This window comes from Trachemys scripta, chromosome 17 (assembly GCF_013100865.1).
Source record: "Trachemys scripta elegans isolate TJP31775 chromosome 17, CAS_Tse_1.0, whole genome shotgun sequence".
NCBI classification, from domain to species: domain Eukaryota; kingdom Metazoa; phylum Chordata; order Testudines; family Emydidae; genus Trachemys; species Trachemys scripta.
Genome location: NC_048314.1, coordinates 24,648,832 through 24,670,087, shown reverse-complemented (window position 1 = coordinate 24,670,087; position 21,256 = coordinate 24,648,832). Strand labels below are relative to the sequence as shown.

Genomic DNA, 21,256 nt, shown 5'->3' with positions numbered 1-21,256 from the left:
CTGGACCCACCTCCTAGTGTCCTGTCACCCTCCAGCCCCCTCCACTGACCCTCCCACCCCCCCAGTGTTCTGTCACCCCAAACATTGACCCTCCCTCCCAGTGTCTGTCACCCCCAACCCCCCACACTGACCCTCCCAGTGCCCTGTCACCCCCCAGCTCCCGCCACTGACCCTCCCTTTCACCACTCCCAGTGTTCTGTCACCCCTCCCAACCCTCCCAAACAATGACCCAACACCAGCCCCCCCCAAACACTGACCCTCCCTTGCACCCCTCCCCGTGTCCTGTCACCTCCCCAGCCTCTCCACACTGACCCTCCGTCCGCACCCTACCAATGTCCTGTCACCTCCCAAACCCCGCACTGACTCTCCCACCCTTCCCAGTGTCCTGTTACCCCCCCAATTCCCCACACTGACCATCTCTCCTACCCCTTCTACTGTCCTGTCGCCTCCCCAGCCCTCCCTCCTCCTCCCAGTGTCCTGTCACCCCCCAATCCCCTCAACTAACCAACCCTCCTACTGTCCTGTCACCTCCCCAGCCCTCCCCTACACTGACCCACCCTCTCCCAGTGTCCTGTCACCTCCCTCAGTCCTCCCCTACCCTGACCCTCCATCCCCCTCCCAGTGTCCTGTCACCTCCCCAGCCCTCCCACACAGACCCTCCCAGTGTCCTGTCACCTCCCTCAGCCCTCCCCTACACTGACCCACCCTCTCCCAGTGTCCTGTCACCTCCCTCAGCCCTCCCCTACCCTGACCCTCCATCCCCCTCCCAGTGTCCTGTCACCTCCCCAGCCCTCCCACACAGACCCTCCCAGTGTCCTGTCACCTCCCTCAGCCCTCCCCTACACTGACCCACCCTCTCCTAGTGTCCTGTCTCCACCCCAGCCCTCCCCCACACTGACCATCCCTCCCTCCCCCTCCCAGTGTCCTATCACCCCCCCAGTCCTCCCACACTGACCCTCCCTCCCCCTCCCAGTGTCCTGTCACCTCCCTCAGCCCTCCCCCACACTGACCATCCCCCTACAGGTACCTCCCCATAGTGTCATCTCCCTCCTCCATCACACTCTCCCCTCTAGGTCCCGCCCTCCCGCAGGTAAATCCCACCCAATCCTCACCACGCCCCTTTCCAAACGTCCCGCCCCTTATCAGGCTGCAGGCCCCGCCCTTTGGGGCGTGGCCACCATCGCGGCATGTGGTCTCTCTGGACTCCCGCTGGGCAGGTCCAACTAAAGCTTCTCCCGGGGGGTCACGCTGCAGCGCCGCCGCGGCCAGCGGGGCCCGAGCCGCTCGGAAAGGTGGCGCCTTTCCAACAAGCTGCCAATTCGCCGCCCAATCAGAGCGGGCCTGAGACAGCACACTGCCAATCAGAATGCGCGGGGCGGGGCCCATTCCGCCGTGCGCTCGAGGCTGCCCCTTCCCTGCGAAACTTGGGATTGGCGTGTTCGAACCGTCACGTGGCAGGGGGCGAAGGGCGCTGCTGTCCCGCCTCTCTGTTACTATGGCAACAGTTCAGCTGTGCTGGGGGCTCGCTACTCTCTATCCGCGCTGCAGCTGCTGCTGGCCTTGCCGTGAGGGGGTCGCCTGCCCCCCCCCGCATTGGGGCTCTGGCCAGTGGGGTGCCCAGCTCCCCCCCACCCCCTGTCCTTGGGGCTCAGGCCGGTGGGGTGCCCGGCTCCCTCTTAGCCCCCCATCATTGGGGCTCAGGCCAGAGGGTGCCCAGCTCCCCCTCACCCCCTGTCCTTGGGGCTCAGGCCCGTGGGATGCCCCACTCCCCCTCCCCCCTCTGTCCTTGGGGTTCAGGACCCATAGGGTGGCTGGCTCCCCCTTTCCCTCACTAGTGATGAATCAGGGTTAGTTGCAGACCCTGTGGTTGTCACAGGTGCCCTTGGCCCTCCCACCCCTCCTTTTCTGGCTTCCCAGTCTCTCCCTGCTTGGCCCAACCCTTGGCCGTACCAAGAGACTGGGCCAGTTTCCTTGTTGGGACTAGCTTTGAAAATTGACCCCACCAGCCTGAAAATCCCACTAATGCCTGGAAATGGGCTTTGTGCCATAGACCTTGACCTCACAGATGCTCACAGGTCTGCTGGAGCCATATGGCCCCACTGACATAGAAGGGGTGCTCTACAAAACATTACTCTGCCTTTTCTCTGTCCTTGGCAAATACAATCTTGCCCTGCTCATATCCATTCAAAATGCAGCTGCAAAGATCATTTTTCCTAGATTGTCACTTTGATCATGTCACCCCTTTGAATCTCTCCATTGGTACCCTCTTCTCTATCAAATCAAACATAAGCTACTTGTCTTCATTTTCAAGGTCCTTCATGGCTTATCCCCATCCTACCCATCATTTCTCATTCACTATCAAGATGTCAACTCCACCTTGCTCATTGACACCAGCCTCCATTGTCCACTTGTTAAATTTTAAAACAAGTACCTTTGTGCCTTTGCCAGTGCTGCCCCTCACCCTTGGGAGGATCTCTCTGCAAACATCCACCAAGCAACCTCTTTAACTTCCTAAAACTCACCTTTGCCACGATGCCTACAAAAATGTGAACAGTAGTTAGGCCACTGGTGCTCTGAAACCAGTCAGTCGTATTGACCAATATTGTCTCATTGTTTCCTTGTATTCCCCTATGTGTCTCTATCCATCTGTGGCCTCTTGTCTTATGCTTTGATTGTAAGTTCTTGGGGACAGAGACTACCTTTTATTATGTTTGTACAGCACCAAGCACAAAAGGGTTGTGGTCCATGACTAGGGATCATTGCTGCTATGGTAATACAAATAATAAATAATATGTGCCAGCTGCTCATGTACAGATTATAATAATTACAATTTGTTGCATCAATTGTTCATTATCTTTTCTTAAATACTTTTCTTCTATATCATATGTAATGTGTTTTTCAGTTACATTCAACTATGTGGAAAGTTTGAAGGGAGTAGCAAACCGTATCTGAGGTGAAGGATCCAAATCTTTTTATGACCTATAATTCGAACAGTTGAGCTAGATAAACTGGCTTTTGGCCTGCACTGCTTGCCCCCTCAACTATGGAGAAGACTGTGTGTGCGCCAGGGTTGTTAAAAAATCAACAGGTATTTACAGCACGGTCACATAGGGAATCTATAGTAAAGCTGGGAATAGAACCCAGATCTCTTCTCAGAAACCTATTTAAAATTTGTGCATACCTCACTTTTCTTTATAATAATTAATCTGAAACGAGTTTTATAAAAATGAATATCCTTTATTGTAGTGTATTTTTCATTTGTTTTATTATATTAGATACCATTTGTGATACTTTTAAATTTGGTTTTCCTATTTAAAGAATTTTATTTGAATTTTGCTGCAGTTATTGTATAGCATATTTAATTCTAATATTTATGAACATTTTAGTTGAAAAATATTTTGTTTACTATTATTATTGCCACTTTTAAAATATTACACAGAAAATATATTCCAGTGCACATTAGTAAATAAATTATGCTTGTAATTTCTAGTGCATTTTTAATTATAAATTCATCCATGTCTCCCTTTATTTATGATAGTGATCCTCTGTATTGCAATACAGTATATATTATCAGAGACACTGTTAATAACAGATTCTTGGACATTGCATTTGACAAAATATACCAGGAATCTGATTTGTAAAAAAAATATTTTAAGTATTATTATCAGCAACTAATGTGTGTATTAGCACTCAAAGTGTGAACTGACCCATAAACAGCAGTGTAATGTCCACATTCTATATACAGAATCAGTTAGGCACAATAGGCTGTGTGTTATAGCTTGTTGTGCACTTCAAGTGTGTCAGAATGGATCCCCCGAAAAGCAAATTATTCCCAGCAATGCCCATTTCTTCTAGTTAAAGGCTGGCAGGCAGAACTGAAGTAGTTATCACCTGTGGAATAGTTTCTCAAAGAAAGTGATGAAAGTTGTCACTTGGGACATTTAAAACTGATCTGGACAAAGTCCTGGAGAATAGACTGTAATTCACGGTGTAATTAGGTGCACTGGAAGAAGTACAGAGGTTCTAGGTCACACAGCACACAAAAACCCAACTGCTCATTGGGATGGGTCTCCCTGAGCTCATTGTGTCCTGTGCACTGATCCCCATACTGGCTCCATGTACATTTTTACTGCCAATTGAAGATATTAGTCCTAATAAGTATATCAGATATTCAGGACCAACTTGATCAGCAAATACATCTTCACTCATTATACAGTCAGGCCTGGTCTACAGTTAAAAAGTTTTGTAGGTAAAACTATATTGATTAGGAGTGTGAAACCACCCCTAACTGACATAGCTATGCCAGCAAAAGCCCTAGTGTTGACACATTAAAATACAGTGCAACCTCAGTGTTATGAACACCAGAGTTATGTCAGCCAATGACACACCTCATTTGGAATCGGAAGTACACAATCAGGCAGCATCAGAGAAAAAAATATAGTACGGTACTATGTTAAAAGTATGTTTAAACTATGTTAAACTACTAAAAAATGAAGGGAAAGTTTTTAAAAAAGATTTGACCAGGTAACGAAAGTGTTTCTGTACTTGTTTCATTTAAATTAAGATGGTTAAAAACAGCATTTTTCTTATGCATAGTAAAATTTCAAAGCTGTATTAAGTCAATTTCAGTTGTACACTTTTGAAAGAACAACCATAACGTTTTGTTCAGAGTTTAGGAACATTTTAGAGTTATGAACAACCTCCATTCAAAAGGGGTTTGTAACTCTGAGGTTATACTGTAGTCCTTTTGCTGGTATAGCTTATTTTGGTTGAAGAACTGATACAAAGAATACAAGCAAAATAAATCTTTTGGCTGTATAAGTTGTGTCTTCACTTCCTCTACCAGCAAACCCTTTCCAGGGTAGACAAGGGATCTGACATTTGCACTTCTCTACAGAGAAGTGCCCACAAAGCCCAAAATGAACCACCTGAAAACCAAAGACTGAAGGATGTAAAATGAGTTTGGATTGGCCTGATCTCCTCTAGAGAGTCTGACCATGTTCAAGACACATTATAAACCATCCTTTTTTACAAGTTTTGCCACAATAACCCTAGATTAATGTGTGACAGAAAGTAAGAAACGAATAACAAAATATATCCAGAGTAAATCCTCTTTTATCATGACAGGGACAACAGAAAATTAACAAAGTGCATGCAGAATCTCACAGTGCATATGTAATTTACATGGGAAGTCATGATCAGTTATTTTGATAGGTACTATAGAAAATCCCAGCAAGATTTTCACACCTTCCCCTGAAGCATCTGATTGTGGTCGCTGTTGGAGGCAATGTACTGAACCAGGTGGACCCCAGGTCCAATGCAGGGTGGCAAGTCCTGGGTTCCCCGGAGAGATAGGTATTGAAAACCCCACTAAATGAAATCTGTATCCTGTTTCCAAGGTGGGTGCAAGATCATTCTAAAGACACACATTTCTTGGCTGTCTTTGTTGGTTCTTTCTGATGCCAATTTTTTTTTTTTTTTTTTGCAAATTATGACAGCTGGCACTTGCCATAGAGTCACCCATGTGTTCTCTAGATTCCTTGTCTCTCTTTTCTAGCCTGTGGAACACTAGCCCCTGTAGGAGCTGCAGGTATTTCGGCACCCAGAGATGCAGATAACCACCCGGCAGGATGTACACACCCACCTACACAGGTACGGCGGCAAACTCCCTCTGTGGACCCCCAGTCGGGGCTACCTGCACATCTAGCACCCGAACACGTGGCCATCTGCCCGGAGCGGCCGCGGGGACAGGGCTAGTCCCCAGCACCCCGCCGCAGAGCCAGCAGGCGAGGGGGCTCAGCGGCGATCGCAGCGCGCCCGGGCCGCGCGGACACCACGCGCTACCAGCGCCGGCGCATGCCCACTCCACAACATCCCCCCCGCCGGCATGTGCACATGCTTTCCTGCCCTCCGTCACTTCCGGCGGGAGGTTGTGTTTCCGGGTTAGCTGTCCATACCGCTACCTGGTGTCGGCGGAGTCGGTGCGGCCCCGGAAGCGGCCCCGCCGGCGGGGGCAGGACGAGGGGCCCCGCCCCACAGGAGTTGCAGCGCCCGCGAGGCCTGTAAGTGGGGAAGGGTCCCGGGTCCCGGCTGCGCCCCGCTCCCCGGACTCAGGCAGGCTGCCCCGGGCATGAGCGCGGCTCTGTGCTGGGGCACGCCGCGTCCCACCGCCCGAGCCCGGGGGCTGCGGCTCGCCGCCTGCTGGGCCCTGCGAAGAGCTGGGTCGCGCCTCTTTCCCCGCCCCCAGGCCCCTAGACCCTGCGCCCCTGCCGGCATTGGGGGCAGCCCCCGGAGTCCGGAGCCCTGGTCTCCGTCTGCCCCCACCCCTCGAGCAGCTAGAGCCCGGCTGGGAACCCAGAGCGCTCCTCCCCCAAGCGCCAGACACCAGCCCCTTCCCGGAGCGGGACTGAGCCCAGGAGTCCTACCTCCCGCCTGCTCCCCGTCCCGCTTGGACCAGCCCATAACATGCTGCTCTGCCGGAGTCCTACCTCCCGCCTGCTCCCCGTCCCGCTTTGACCAGGCCATGCTACTTTGCTAAGGGCATTTGGCACCTCGCTGAAGGCAGAAAAAGAAATGTGACAAATATCTATAGTTCGTACAATCCTTCTGTTTCTCCTTATCTCTCATCAGAGCTTTGTTAGCAGAGATTATTGTACATTGCCACATTTCTGACTTCATTATCTTCACAGTCTGATACTCAATAAGATATTTACAAATATTTTGCATCACATTTCATTAAAATTAAACGGAGTGAAAATGAATGAACAAAGTATAGTTAATGATACATTAGCATGGTTTTTAGTGCACATGTTCTGTTGCTAATTCACAAGTCTGTAATTGACAAGGGTCTTCACTTGTGTGAGTTAGTGAGATTCTTCTGTATAATCGTTCATTTATTTCTCTGAATAAAAGTCTTGCTAAATTCATGGGCTACAGGAAACCGGTATTCTACCTTTATGATATTTGAGAGACTTATGTGAATATATCAGTCCTGTACATCTACAAATTAGTATTGTTGATATAGAGAACTTTGTTTGTAGCCCTTTAGGGTAGGTAAAATACACTTAAAACACAATTTTTTTTGCAAGGACTTCGTTGAAATTGCACAAATAAGTATAATAGAGGTAATGGACAAGAAGCTATAGTTGGGGTAAACAGTGTAGCTCAAATGGGCTTCTAAGAATTGATTTGAAAGGGGAAAACAGGTGATGATCTGTTGGGGCATGTGGCAAAAGCTCTGGACTCAGGCACGTTATAGCAATTGAGATACTGTTGACAGGCTTTGGCTCAGATACTGATTTTCTGGTTCCCATAAGCAAGTACAATGAACCTGATGTCCTGGGATAATACAGTAAGTTACATTCCTCTGTGTTCTGCTATTACCACTTCATATTAACATTATCACTTTCCTGCTGCGTGAGCTTCTTTGGTTTGGATCCCCAGTCTCCAAGATGGTACTCTGGTTGTATAGGGTGCTTGCAGTGTGACCCTTTAAAGTGATTCCATTCTTCCTTATTTGCTGATTCATTGCCTTGTTTTCTGACACACATGAGAAGGGTTGCCAGCCAACTGCAGTGCTCATATAGTGTAGGAATTCCAGTGTGGGAGAGAGGGTGGTATATTTTGTGATTGAGACAAAGGTAAGGTTTGGTATTAGTGTTGTTAAACTCATCCCTGGTTGTCATCCAGACCAGGAATAACATAGTCTGGATGCCCCAAATGGTTCATCTTGTCATTTAGTTTTCAGACAGTTGTCAAGTAAACTGTTTTCAGTTTAGCTTACCTTTTACTTCGGTCCTGTCTATACACAGACTGGAACCAAAATAACTAAATTGGTTGTAATTAAAACCTCCCATTATTTTAGTGCAAATCTGTGTGTTGACACTTCTTTTGGATTGAGTGTGTACTGTTTTGATGTAGTCCACAATAAGAGTCTATACACAGATTTGCTCTGAATTAACAAAAGGTGTGAATTACAACCAGCTTTGAGTCACTACTTCTCATAGTCACACACAATCTGTTGATTACCTTAGCTCAGTTGTTCTCAAACTTTTGTACTGGTGACCCCTTTCACATAGCCTCTAAGTGCGACCCCCCCCTCATAAATTAAAAACACTTTTTTATATATTTAACACCATTATAAATGCTGGTTGCAAAGCGGGGTTTGAGGTAGAGGCTGATAGTTTGCGATCCTCCATGTAATAACCTCGTGACTCCGAGGGATCCTGACCCCCAGTTTGAGAACCCCTGCGCTAGCTGTTTATTTCAGCTGTGTGGCCTGTCTGCTCTAGGTTTCACTTTCAATAGTTCGGTTCTCTTGGAATGTGTTTGTATAGGAGTATGAGTGGCCCTTACAATAAAGATCTCATCACTAAGGTGTTTGTCAGAAGGATCTGTTTGTTATTTTTAATAAAACAAACTTTCCAAAGCCAGAAATTCTGGGGTGTAAGAACAAGACAAATGCCCAAGGGCCCTTGATACCTTAAATAACTGAAACAAGTTGATTAAAAAAAAAAAATCAACACTGTGTTCAGTGCAAAAAAGCAAAAAGTCTTCACAGCCTTCCCCCAGTTCTGCCGATGCAAAGAACTCCTATTATCACCTTTTCATAATGGCAGTAAGTTTGCTGTGCTACATTTTACTAACACCAATTCTTTCAGTCTGTCTGATCTATATAGTCCATGTATCAGAGGTGAGGCTAATCCAGCCCTTTGATATTCTGCATTTTGATATTTCCCCAGTGTCTCTGCTAGCAAGCTTTCTCAAAACAAGGAATATACTGAAAAGGCCTCAATATTTGCTAATAACTGTCTTTATTGGTGCTGGTCTGTGGTATGTTTTTGTTCACATCTTCTGCTTGGTGCAGTGTTGTCCATAAGCCCAATTTTTTCACTCCAGAATTAATCATATGAAGCACGTCCATAACCTGTTTCCATCATGTGTTTTGAGAGGAAGTCCTGTCAAAAGTTAGTTCACAATTTTTTAAAAACTGAGACATGCTTTGGCACTGACCTTTCAGAAGCCTTGGGCTAATATCTCAGAAATTGAGGAAGAAGTAGGAAAAAAGAGATTGCTAGGGAGCTTTGAAAATTAAAAGGAGAAAGAAGAGATAGCTACAGTTAAACAGTTATGAATCTGTCTGGTTACATTTGATATAGAGCCCAAAGGGCAATTATCTAAATAGTCATTTTCTTTGTGAATATGCAAACAAGTCATAAAGGGGTGCAAGGACTTCCACTCCCGTCGTGATGGGAGAGAAAAATGGTTATGGTCTATCTTGTCCAAAGTTTATTCAGTTTAATTTTGTCTAATATAAATGGGTACAAATTTTGACTTCTAAAATACTTGCTTTGGAATGAACTCCTGTTTTATAAGTAAATACCGTGGAATATAAAAATGAAGAAAATAAATCCCGAGCAGCTGTTCAAGATCTAATTTTGGATGACAGCAGTTCTAGATTTGGAAGTAGAAATGATACAGGCAAACAGGATTAGAACCAGAGAGAGAAATTGGCAGGTAACTTTTTTTTTTTTTAAGGGAGGGGAGAAAATCAGCATTTGGAACAAAGTGTGGTGATAGAAAAATGTTGAGATTAAATTCTGGTAATATACCTTGCCTACATACTGTGGATTTTATCATCTCTTTACCTTTAAGTGTATGCAGTGCAGTTAGTTTTATTCATAGCTAAATTTACAGTATTTGGAACAGGAATCTACATTTATGAATATGCTTTTACTGTTGATGTAGACAAAATGAACTATACCTCTAAAACACATTTTAAAGGTAATGTCCCTCTCAGTTCTCTAGGATCACATTTTTTAGTATTGAAATGTGATACTGTGGTGACAGAGACCTAGCCATAAAACTATGACTGATAGGGAGCAGTTATTTTGTGGTTGAAAACCAGTTAAACATTCCAAATGAAATTTACTTCCAGATATAAGGTATCTCGACCAAAGAAAAATTGGTAAACAGTCCTTAATGTGATCCTGCCACTATCTGGCAATTAAGTTTGTCTCCTTAGTTTTGTTAGAAAGGACCATAGGCAGATGAGAGATACAAGCCCCAATCCTACAGTCAGATCTTTAGAGGGGGCCATTGTCAGGTGAACCCAGTTGCAGGTCATTGTCAAGGAATAGTGAGGTTTGTTCAGGAAAAATGCAAATCATAGTCTACAAATTGAGTCCCTTGACAATTCTTCAAAGAACTTTGATGGAGATCTAAACTTTTTTAGATCTAATTTTATTTTTTTCAGTGGTGTACAGGCAAAGAGAAACATGTACTACTCTGGATTCTCCTTTTTTGTCCAGTGTAGGTTAGACTGAAGTGTGTACTATGTAAATGTTACAACACCATCACTTGTACACACACATACCTTCCCACCTCACCTCACCCCAACCCAAGCCCAAATGTCTACACTACAATTAAACATCCCGTTAGCCTGAGCCCTGTCAGCTGGCACAACCCAGCCGCGGGTTTTTAGTTGCTTGTAGTCATACCTATAGAGTTGAAGACCAGAAAGGACTACCAGATCATCTAGTCCAGTGGTTCTCAAACTGTGGGTCGAGACCTCAAAGTGGGTCACGACTCTTATTTTAATGGGGTTGCTAGGGCTGGCATTAGTCTTGGTAGGGCCCGGGGCTGAAGCCGAAGCCTGAGGGCTTCAGCCCTGGGTGGCAGTGCTCAGGTTACAGGCCCCTTGCCTGAGGCTGAAGCCCTTTGGTTTTGGCCCCCCTATCATCTGGGGCTGTGGGGTTTAGGTAGGCTCAGCCGCCTCCCCCCCACTCCCACCCCCGTGGTTGTGTAGTATATTTTGTTGTCAGAAGGGGGTCACGGTGCAATTAAGTTTGCAAACCTTTTTTAGTCTGACCTACTGCACGACAGAGGCCACTAATCCCCACTCAGTTACTCCTAAATTAAGCCCAATAACAAGGATTAGACTAAAATATCCCAGTCTTCAGGAGACTAAACCATTATGTGCCTCAAGCAGAGAACAGGAAGGAGTGGGGTTTACCAACACCCAAGGCCTCTGCAATGGAAGGTAGTGGAGGCGGCTGCAGATATAACACAGGCTCTATGCTTATCAATTCTATGTTTGAGATTATTGTTCTCACAGAATGGTGGTTATTGGGGGCCCTGGACTTGTCTCTTTCAGCACAGATCAGCATAGTAAGTGTGAAACTTATTAGAATAAATCTGCATGTAAAATCTGAAATTCTGCTAACAGTTTGCAAACTAAAGAAAAAATACAAATATTCACTAGTAGTTCAAGACTATTAAATGGGAAGGAAGTAAAGAACTAGCAACAGGTATATAAAATATTTTAATGTACAAAAATCATGATTTAAATAAAAACATTTATTTATGTTTTTAAATCATGATCATTAGCTATCATGGCTTAGCCTTGTGTTCTAGTTGGAGAGTAGGAGTCAGGACTCCTAGCTCCTTTTATTTTTATTTTTATTTTTTTGCCTCCCACTTACTGTTAGGCTAGTCCCATCATCGTTTTGTGCCTTAGTTTCCCTTTTGCAAAGGGATATAATAATACATTAATGTAAGGAACACTGAGGCTTAGTTAGTGTCTGCAAAGCATTTTGCATATCTGTCTAGAGGATCTCCAAATATTGTTAAAGGACAGTGTCAACTTGAAAAATAACAGCACCATCTAAAACTGTTGTGCCTACTTTCGTTACAAGTAACTCCTCAGATTACTGTAATTGAAGAATGATAAAGGAAAATAATCAGTTTACGGAAGTGCTTTTCAATGGTCAAGGTATAGTCAGTTTCACTGTCTTGTTGATGCTGAATACCCACCCTTCCTCAAGTTCTGCAAAAGGGTGTTGATCATTAATAGAAGTTGCAATTTTTAAAAAGTGATTAAAAAACAGAATTGGAACATACTGTTTACAAAGTGCTGTAATTAAAACAATAACAAAAAAACCTGTGTCTTTAAATGCCAAAATGAACTAATGTGCTCTAGGTTTTTGCTGTTCTTGTCAACCCTAATGAGCATGTACTTTAAGGTTTCATCATATGTGGCTAGCGCAGTATGATTAGATAACTTTGTGAATGTGGAGTATGTGCTCTTATACTTCTGTAGTAGCCAATATAAACAATTCAGTATAATCATGAATGTTCAAAATTAAGCAGTGTTTGAGCATATTTAGATTAGGCAAAAACCAGACAAGATGCCACTTTTGTAAACTGCTTCTGTCCAAACCATTCAGTACAATATCAGAATGAAAAATGACAACACTTTGTCATCTGTTCAAATTGATATTGCACTCTTTGCAGTGACAGCTGAAAAGGCCCACAGGTGCCATATAAAGAGGTGACCATGTTGTCATATTTCATTTAGGCATCCCTCTGCAAAGCCATAATTACCTAATTAGGTTGTTAATTAGGAGATTAGCATTTCACTATATTGATAGAATGCTCTTTGCAGGCATGAGTCTAGATACAGATTTGTCTGCTCTAATTTATAATCTCTGCATTTTTTTATACATATTTATTTGCTTAAATCTTGAGGTGGGATAACTCAGCTTACCAAAGAAACAGTTTGTTTACAGTCAAATGAACCTTTGACAAGACCAAGAAACAAAGAGTGGAGGCAGGTTATGTGGATGGGCGCTCCAATTTTCTCTCTCTCCAAACCCCCCTACCTCCATGACACAGTAAATAAAATATTTAAAGTATTTCAGTTGGTATAATTTGCATCCTGATTAGTATGACAGCAAAAATAGAAGAATTCCAAACAGTCAGTAAATACAGAAATAAAATATTTTATGTAAAACAGATTTACATGTTCCTAAGCTAGCAAGGATTTTTAAAGGTACACCTCAACCCCGATATAACGCTGTCCTCGGGAGCCAAAAAATCTTACCGCATTATAGGTGAAACCACGTTATAGCGAACTTGCTTTGGTCCGCTGGAGTGCGCAGCCCGCCCCCCCCCAGCACTGCTTTACCGCGTTATATTCGAATTCATGTTATATCGGGTCACGTTATATCGGGGTAGAGGTGTATTTTTTAATAAATGTTGCACTTGCATCATATTTTTTAAAAAATCTAGTTTCTCTCATGAAAGCTCACCTTTTAAAACCACTTTAAATGGTGCCTTTAATTATGGTATTTTATTAAAATATAGGTTTCAGAGTAGCAGCTGTGTTAGTCTGTATCCGCAAAAAGAACAATTCCATTCTATGCATCCGATGAAGGGGCTGTAGCCCACGAAAGCTTATGCTCAAATAAATTAGTCTCTAAGGTGCCACAAGTACTCCTGTTCTTTTTAAAATATAGTAACCAAAGGATTAGTGACAGCTTTTCTAACTAAATATTCAGTCTTAAATTTAGCTGAGTGTTTGAACATTAACTTTAGTTTTCATATGTGATTCTCCTCTCCATTATCCAGCACGTACAGGATTTTGTCTAGTATTCAAGTACTATATGTATCCTGTATAGTTTTCAAGTCTTTTGAATATTCATAGGGAGCTGGAATATTTGAATTTGGTACTTTTACCAGAGGCTGAAGAGTAGAAAGAGGAAAGTTTGTTCCTGTACTGGTGAGAAAGTAGGTATCCCGCGCTGATTTTTCATAAGTGGAGGGAGAATTCACTGTGAAATTATTTTGGATTACCTGAACCAATAAACTATTGAAGTGTGTTCTCACCTTCCTGCTTCAGCCAATGTGCTGTTGGGGAAATGAATTCTGCTTTACTAATCTTTTTCTTTTTGTGTTGGCCTTTAAAATCACTTTAAAAAGCTGCAGTAAAATGGAGATTTTAAAGTCTAGGGATCAAGGAACGACTCAGGCCTAGGATCATGTAATATTGTGTTGTTCCTTCTAGCCTGCTGCATTGTGAGAGTGAAGGAATTGTTTTATATACATGGCATACTTTCCTATTTTGTAGAAGTTCTGTGATATTTCAAATTTGATTTTTTTTCCTTTCAGATCTAATAGGGACTAATTCTTTATTACTTGATGATTGAACACAGTCAACTTAAAAATTACCCTTCTGTCTGAAAATTGCCTACAATTATTGAAACATAAAACAAATCAGAACAAAGAGAACATTTTTTTTTCTCTGTTCAATTATACTTTTACAACAAAAGAGAAACATTTTTTTAAAGGAAAATCACAAATTGGCAGAAGGACTGTGGCTGGGGTTGAATCTGAAACTACTTTTAACTTAACTTGAAACATGGACAATTACAACATATTTTATTAAAACCACGAGAAATTTATTTGATAAGTTACACTTTAAAGGGCTGGCTGTGTCTTCACAAATATTCTGGTTTTGTATGGACAATTTAGGAAGTTTAACTGCAGCATAACCATATTTGTTAAACTATTGAACTAAAATTGAGTTGTCCCATCCACTCAGAACTCAAAATATTTCCTGGTCCGCAACTGTATACTTATTTGTCAGTCCTATTGAGCTATGTACTCTGTCTAAGGCTTTTGTCTGAATAAAAATGGTATGGTTATTTTTCAACCATAGCGTATGACAATTTCTAATAATAATCCTTAGTCATTTAGGGCACGGGGACTGCATGATAACTGTACAGTTATCTCAATAGTCCAACTGTGAATTTGCAAATCTATTCTGGCTACTATGAAATCATCATCTGAGCTACTGCTCTCAGAACTCACCAAAAGTATGTTCACAACAAACCTGGCTACCCTGACATCAGACCATTGCCCTGATGCTTTGTCTAATCCCAGATATACATTCAATTTAATTTTAAAAGTAATTTATCTTACATAGGTCACTGGAGAGTAAGTCTTCCTGTAGGAGCAGGGAGATATTGAGAAAACCAGGGGTTAGGTGGGGAGGGTGACCATAATGTCAGCCGACTATTTGTGCAGCCATATAGATGGGGAATTCTCATGGCATTCACCCTCAGAAGGGTTCGTAGCCACACAGAGCTCAGAGGAAGGGAAAGGAAAACTCATTTTACCATAATTCAGTGTTGCCAGCTGCCATGATATTCGATATTTTTTCTCAAAGCCCCCAGCTGCTAGTCACGTGTTTATATGGGAATTTCAGTTTGCATTGGGGGAGAGGGGGGAGTTTCTAGCCCTCAGGTTTGCAGAGAGAAGCTCGAAATATCCCCTCACTGCATTCACAGGGGTAGAGGATTCTGACCAGATGGCTGGGAATGTAACGTGGGGTCGGTGGCGAGAGAATAGCCCAGAGCACGTGTGTGGTAAGATGGTGGCTGCCACATGACTCCACCCCCTTCCCCAGACCTCTGTTTCTCCTTTGGCTGGGGCAGGAGGATGAGTCCAGGATGCTCCCCAACATCGTACCCCCACTGGTTTAAATTTACCCAGGCTTTTCAAAATCCCCTTGTTCTGGTTAGTTGCTCCACCCTCCATCCCTTTAGTTGTAGCATAGGACCTGTGGGGTTTTTTTATGATGCTGTGGATCTGACTGATGTCTCTTTTGGGATCTGGAAGGAATTTTTCCTGTTGGGCCAAATTGGCAAGAGGTCTGGTGGTTTGCTTTTTGTTTTGCTTTGTTTGCCTTCCTCACGGCATTATAGCATTTCAGTTGGGTTGAATGCAATAGGATTTAAACGTTTTGAGTAAGGAAGGTTAAACTGTTAACTCATTGCAACTTGTGGCCAGTATCCAATGCAGGTAAAGGCTCAAAGGGCCAGCTCCCAGTGGTAAATGAGACCTGGGCTTTTGGCTGGTGGAACTTGCAGTTATATGAGGGGGGAGACCTGAAGTTTTTGTGGACTGAGGTGCCCACCAGCTTGGTGGCCTCTACGACACCATGCCCCGCAGTAGGGAGAAAAGAGAGAGGTTTCGCTGCTGAGCTGCATTGCAGGGTAGGCGGTGGAGGGTCTATCTTGAGTTATGGTGTGAATGGAGCCCAATAACCTGCACTGCAACCAGTTCCCGGTATGTAAAAACAGCAGGTGGGCATGTTGCACAACTACCAAGTGTAAAATTAATAAAGTTGTGTCTTAAATTCATCCCATACGTCTTTTATTCGTTCACTTGCATGTCTTGGTCAAACTTGAGTCTTAAAGGCTCCATCTTGGAATACAAATAAAAATAATTCAGAAATATATATATCATGTACATTTGAAGCAAATCTCCTCCTTTAGTGGGATCTGACTTATATTTGAAGATGGGGTTGACAGTACTGATAGCTTGAGAGTGCTTTTTTGATCTCAGAAATCTCTATACCGTGGACTTAAGAAAATCCTTGAGATGTGAGCCATACGTCTCTGTACAACTTAGCTTTGGAGTCTGAGGTCTGTTTGACCCATAATACATTTAGTATCTCATAAACAGATATCTAAATAAATACATAATTCTGTTACAAATATACTTTATTTAGAAACCGACATTTCGTTAACATTTTTAGAATAAAAGAGAAAAATTTCAAATCTGGATATATTTTGTAATTAGCTATTCTCTTGCCCAGGGATATTACACTAGTTTATCTTGGGGCCTGATAAAACTGCATTAGTTGAGGATCTCTCAGTGTTTTCATTATAAACTATTGTAAATGGGTATTTGTAGTTATGTATCTTTAAATTTCTCAGTGCTTTAACAAGACATGCAAACTTTCCATCCTTTTGCTGTTTTAAAAAAGAATTGTGTAATTAAGTAGGTGGTATCAAATTCAGGTAATAGTCCTGATCGAGCAGAGGAGCTTTAGCTTAGGGGTGGGGGATTGGGCAAGTGCACACATGTATTTTATAAAAACATTTGCTGTTCAGTGTTGTGCTTATCAGAATATTTTAGGATGGATATAAATCTTAGTTTATCATGTGTAAACTTCAAAGCACATCAGTTTGGATCTTGTATTGGAATTTGCTACGGCAGTGGCAAAATTTTAAATTTAATTTTTTTCCCCACCAAAAGAGAGACCTTTGACCGAACAGATTTTGGTTTGTGGTGGACTGCAGCATAAATAGTAAACATTTTTCAGGATTTCCTGATTATGGTACAGACTAGCTCTCTGTTGATGGTTATTATTCTGCCTTCCTTAAAATGGGAACAGAAAGTGCTTTGATGGAGAGATTGAAAAGTTATTTAGTTTTGCTGTAGCTTCTAGAGGTGTCTGCAGTGTTATTCCATAACTAGTTTCTATTCATATCTGTAAATCAACAGCCCTACACTTTCTCCCTAACAGTATGTTAGATGCAATATTTTATGGTTGTGGAGACATCATATGTTACAATGCTATGCTAAATTGGCTCTTTAATACTTTTATATTGATATTAATAAGTCCAACCTTAGTGCAAACACAAAAACTGGCTCCTTAGTATTTAATTTTAGGGTAAGCTAACTGTTTATGATAGTGGAAATAATATTTTCTAATAAGAATTGTTACCTACTTTTTGTTTGACAATGTCCTGTAAAAAAGAATGCTTTTGATTTCAACTGTACTTTTCTTAGGATAATTAGTGTTGATTTGTGTCTTGAGCATAGGTGATATGTATAAACATAATTATTCCGCAACTAGCGTTATCATTAGTTCTCTATGTGCTTCACTCTGCAAAGATCTTTTGACATTAATGGTACACTTATCCCATTGGTTCCTGTGGAACTTTGTATTATAAAATTATTATTTTTCCATGTTGCATAATATTTCAAAGTAATTTAGTGCTCTTGCATTCTTAGGAGTAAAAGCAGGTGCTTACAGGCAGTACAAGCAGTGACCTCTATAGTTGAGGATACCTGAATGTTTCCATTATAATAGGTCATTTTTAGTTGCTTACGGCTTTCTCAGAGTTTTACCACTTTGGCTGAAATTTGGTATTTGAGAAGTCCAAGAGCAAATTTTTCTGAATGTCACATTGTTGGCCCATTTTCGAGCATGGAAAATGCAAACAATTAAGTTTTTCACTAAGAAAATTATTTTGGTTTCCTCTGAATAGCTCGAAACTTCTCGAGGCAGCAGTGGAACATTGGAATGTTGTGGGGTTGTATTCCTGACATTGTAGATGGCCACTGAAAACTAGATTTGATCTGGCTGAGTTATAAGGATTTAAAAGTTGCATGCACTGGATTATGTTAAACTCTCATTAGCTTTATCTCCCAAACTTCAATTGATAGTGCGCATATGTAAAATTAGTGGAATACATGTCTCAGGATTTCATTGTATGTGCACGTGGGTGTGTAACAATGGAATAGAGTTTCAGGTTTCAAAGACAGGATTGTGGAATATGATCTGTGAAGGTGTGCATGAATGGAGGTAGGACTTTCAAGGAGTACCATATGGGAAGACGTATGACCCCTTCAGAGCCCTGCCTTATTTCACCTCCAAGGAGCTCCTGTGTTCTCTTTTATGATATAGGTGAGGATGGAATGAGGCATGAACTCTCACCTCATCAATTGCACATATACTGTGCAGTGAAGGGTATCTCTATTGCTGTCTAGTAAATATAGTAGCATTTTTGGAGTAATTTAATTGTTTAAAAAAAAACCCAGAAATTCAATACAAAATATTATATTAAAAGAACATTATGATGCCAAGAGCACCCAGAAGTCAGGAAGTGACACATTAAAGTTTCTAGCCCAAATTTAGATATATCCCTTTGTATATATGTATCCCTGTGTATGCACTAAGACACTGTGTTTTAAACATATGATTGCATAGCATTTTTTCCCCAGGACCACTGCCGCATTCTGTGCACACTTTAGACAACTGAATGAGAGGGGGTTGTGCAGTGAATTGGTCTGGGATCCAGAGCATTCTGCCTTACTCCTTGTATATGCTGTTATAAATGAGGCTGATGTACAAAGCAACCTTATTTCATTCACTGTATAAACAGCATGCTGTGTCATAAATGCAGCAGTGGTCTACTGGAAGAAGCATTGTTGTTATGATAAAATCAGTGTATTGAGACCCAAGAATCGGACAGGAATCAGTTATATTCTTGACTTTGCATAGACTTCCTGTGCAACCTTGAGTAAGTCCCTCAGCCTCTTTGTAGCTCAGTTTTGCATCTGTTAAATGATGAAGATACTACTTAACTTCACAGGAATGTATGAGGATAAATTCATGAAGATTTGTGAGGTGCTTTAATACTACAATGATCAGACCCATAGAGAACCCTGGAGAGAAAGAGAAACTTCGTTCAGTGCATAGCTTGGATGGTGTGCACAAAGTGGGACATTGGGTCACACACTGAACAATAAAGTTAAAGAAAAGAAACTGCCTCATCACTGAACAATGTGCATCTTGTACACTGAACGAAGTAAAGGTTTTGTGGATAAGTAGTTTATGATCATGTAATTATCGTACCCAAGGGGGCAAAGTTACAGTTTTGTAGGCTTTGTAGACTTACTACAACTGTAACATTTTTAATGTTTTGTATGGAATATACATAAACGTTGTCTCTAAATTATACTACCATTAAATAAAACAGTATCAGTGAAGTGCAAAATGCTAAAATAACATTAAGGTTTTGATTTAAAAACACAAAATTTGTGTTTTGCTGAAGTAGTGACAGTGTCCTGATATTTTCTTATGTCTCGCTATTACACATTGAGTTGCAATAATCAACCATGGGTCTGAGGAGCACGTGAGTTCTGATACATTGCCACAGCCAAGTAAATTAATGAATCTATCCTGCAAACCCATACTCTTGTGAGTAGTCTCATTGAAGTCTGTGGGAATATTTGTATTTAAGGTTTCTCATATAAGGGTTTATAAAGTTGAGAAGTTTGTCTGAATTTCTTTGCCTTTGTGCCTCATGTCAGAATCATGACATTGCATTATATTTTGCCTCTGTCAAAAGTGGGAACTGATTATGATCTAGATGGCAAGTGCTAAAATACTGTGACGGGGATGAGGACTTGATTAATAGTCTTCACATTGTCTGAATGAGAAGTTTGGTGGAATTTTTAAGACTTTCCAGTTAACATACATTTTAGCATGGACGGGGTTTTAATGTACCTTCGCTAAAATTAGAAATAAAAGGGGTTCTTTTGGTTAAACTCTAGAGTTGAACACATAATTTCTTGTGAATTTTCCCATAATTATCAATAGACAAAGTGATTGCATGTGTAAGACTGTAAGAAAACGTGAGCAATTTAGCATGCTGAGTGTTAATAGCTCGAAGTCGGGGTACAGTGTAGAAAGGTAAAAATATCGCATCTGCTGTTACATGTTGTTAACTCCCTCAGCAGACATTAAATCATTTCAAGTACAATAATAGTGTGGGAGGTAAATTAACTAACCATTAACAATCTTATAAATACACAATTAACATGCCAACATTTATATGACACATTGATGGGGCAGCAGTAATTTTTGATTGGGAGTTTGCAGACCTTTTAGAAGCCTAAGGCGGCTGCTTGTTTAAACAAATTCTTACCATTTGCAGGTGAGCAGGGCCTTTTCCAGTACTAAGTGAGGTGCAAATAATTATATTTAAAGAACAATCTCAGTACACAACCTGGGAGACATTTCCGTTTTAAATATCCATCTACTGTACTTAGTTGTCTGTACTCCTGAGGTCAAAGCCTGCTGGTTATTACTTAAAGGCCGTCAGCTGGCAAATTACAGCAAAGGGACACGTGCCTTATGGTCTTTCATTTTTAGGAGACAGTGAGAAATCTTTACGGGACAGACAATTTATTTTTCTAATTAAAGTAATCTGTCTAGACATGCATAATTGTAATTTAATAAAAGTTGCCAGAAAACAGCTAGACACTGTTAATGTAACTTATTAAAACTTGTTGTGGTAGAAGGTGAATTATTCTTTAAGAGGTATATTTTTAACAAATGGAATGCTGGATTTCTTCTCTCCCATTCTTTTGCTGAGGTCCTGCATGGTGGTGGGACTATTACTTAATATTTATGCATTGCTATAAATTTGCATGGCATTTTAACCCCCCCCCCCCCCAAAAAAAAAAAAAAAGACACGATCTCTCCATCAAAGAGCATAGACAAGAAATGACAACAGACAAGGTGGAGAAAGGGAGAGAGAGAGAACAATTATCGGTAAAGATTGGTAAAGATTATGTAACTTGTGTTGTTGGATTCTCACATTTGAGGGTTTTTTATGGGGGAGAGATTAGTGATCAAATTCCCATAGTATGATGCTTGCAGGACACCTCTATAACTTTGACTTTCTTTCCACCATTATTAACTGTATATGGCTGTCACTGTTGAAGTTAAGTTCTACTTTTGCTTCTTTCTGTTTAATATAGGGTGACCAGATGCCCATTTTTAAAGGGACAGTCCCATTTTTTGGGACTTTTTCTTATATAAACGCCT

At 41.7% G+C, this 21,256-nt stretch overlaps 2 protein-coding genes across 3 annotated transcripts in view; one reads left to right on the top strand and one right to left on the bottom strand.

Annotated features, from left to right (window-relative positions):
- The window catches only part of PBX3 (PBX homeobox 3), a 157,456-nt gene extending 156,325 nt beyond the window's left edge, over nucleotides 1-1,131 (bottom strand). The window contains exon 1 of the mRNA XM_034793483.1: nucleotides 1,113-1,131. The gene's annotated coding sequence lies outside the window, so the exon portion shown is untranslated. The remainder of the gene's footprint in view (nucleotides 1-1,112) is intronic.
- Nucleotides 1,132-5,930: 4,799 nt separating this feature from the next.
- MAPKAP1 (MAPK associated protein 1) overlaps nucleotides 5,931-21,256 on the top strand; it is a 161,162-nt gene continuing 145,836 nt past the window's right edge. For both annotated transcript variants that reach the window (XM_034793652.1, XM_034793651.1), the window contains exon 1: nucleotides 5,931-6,062. The gene's annotated coding sequence lies outside the window, so the exon portion shown is untranslated. The remainder of the gene's footprint in view (nucleotides 6,063-21,256) is intronic.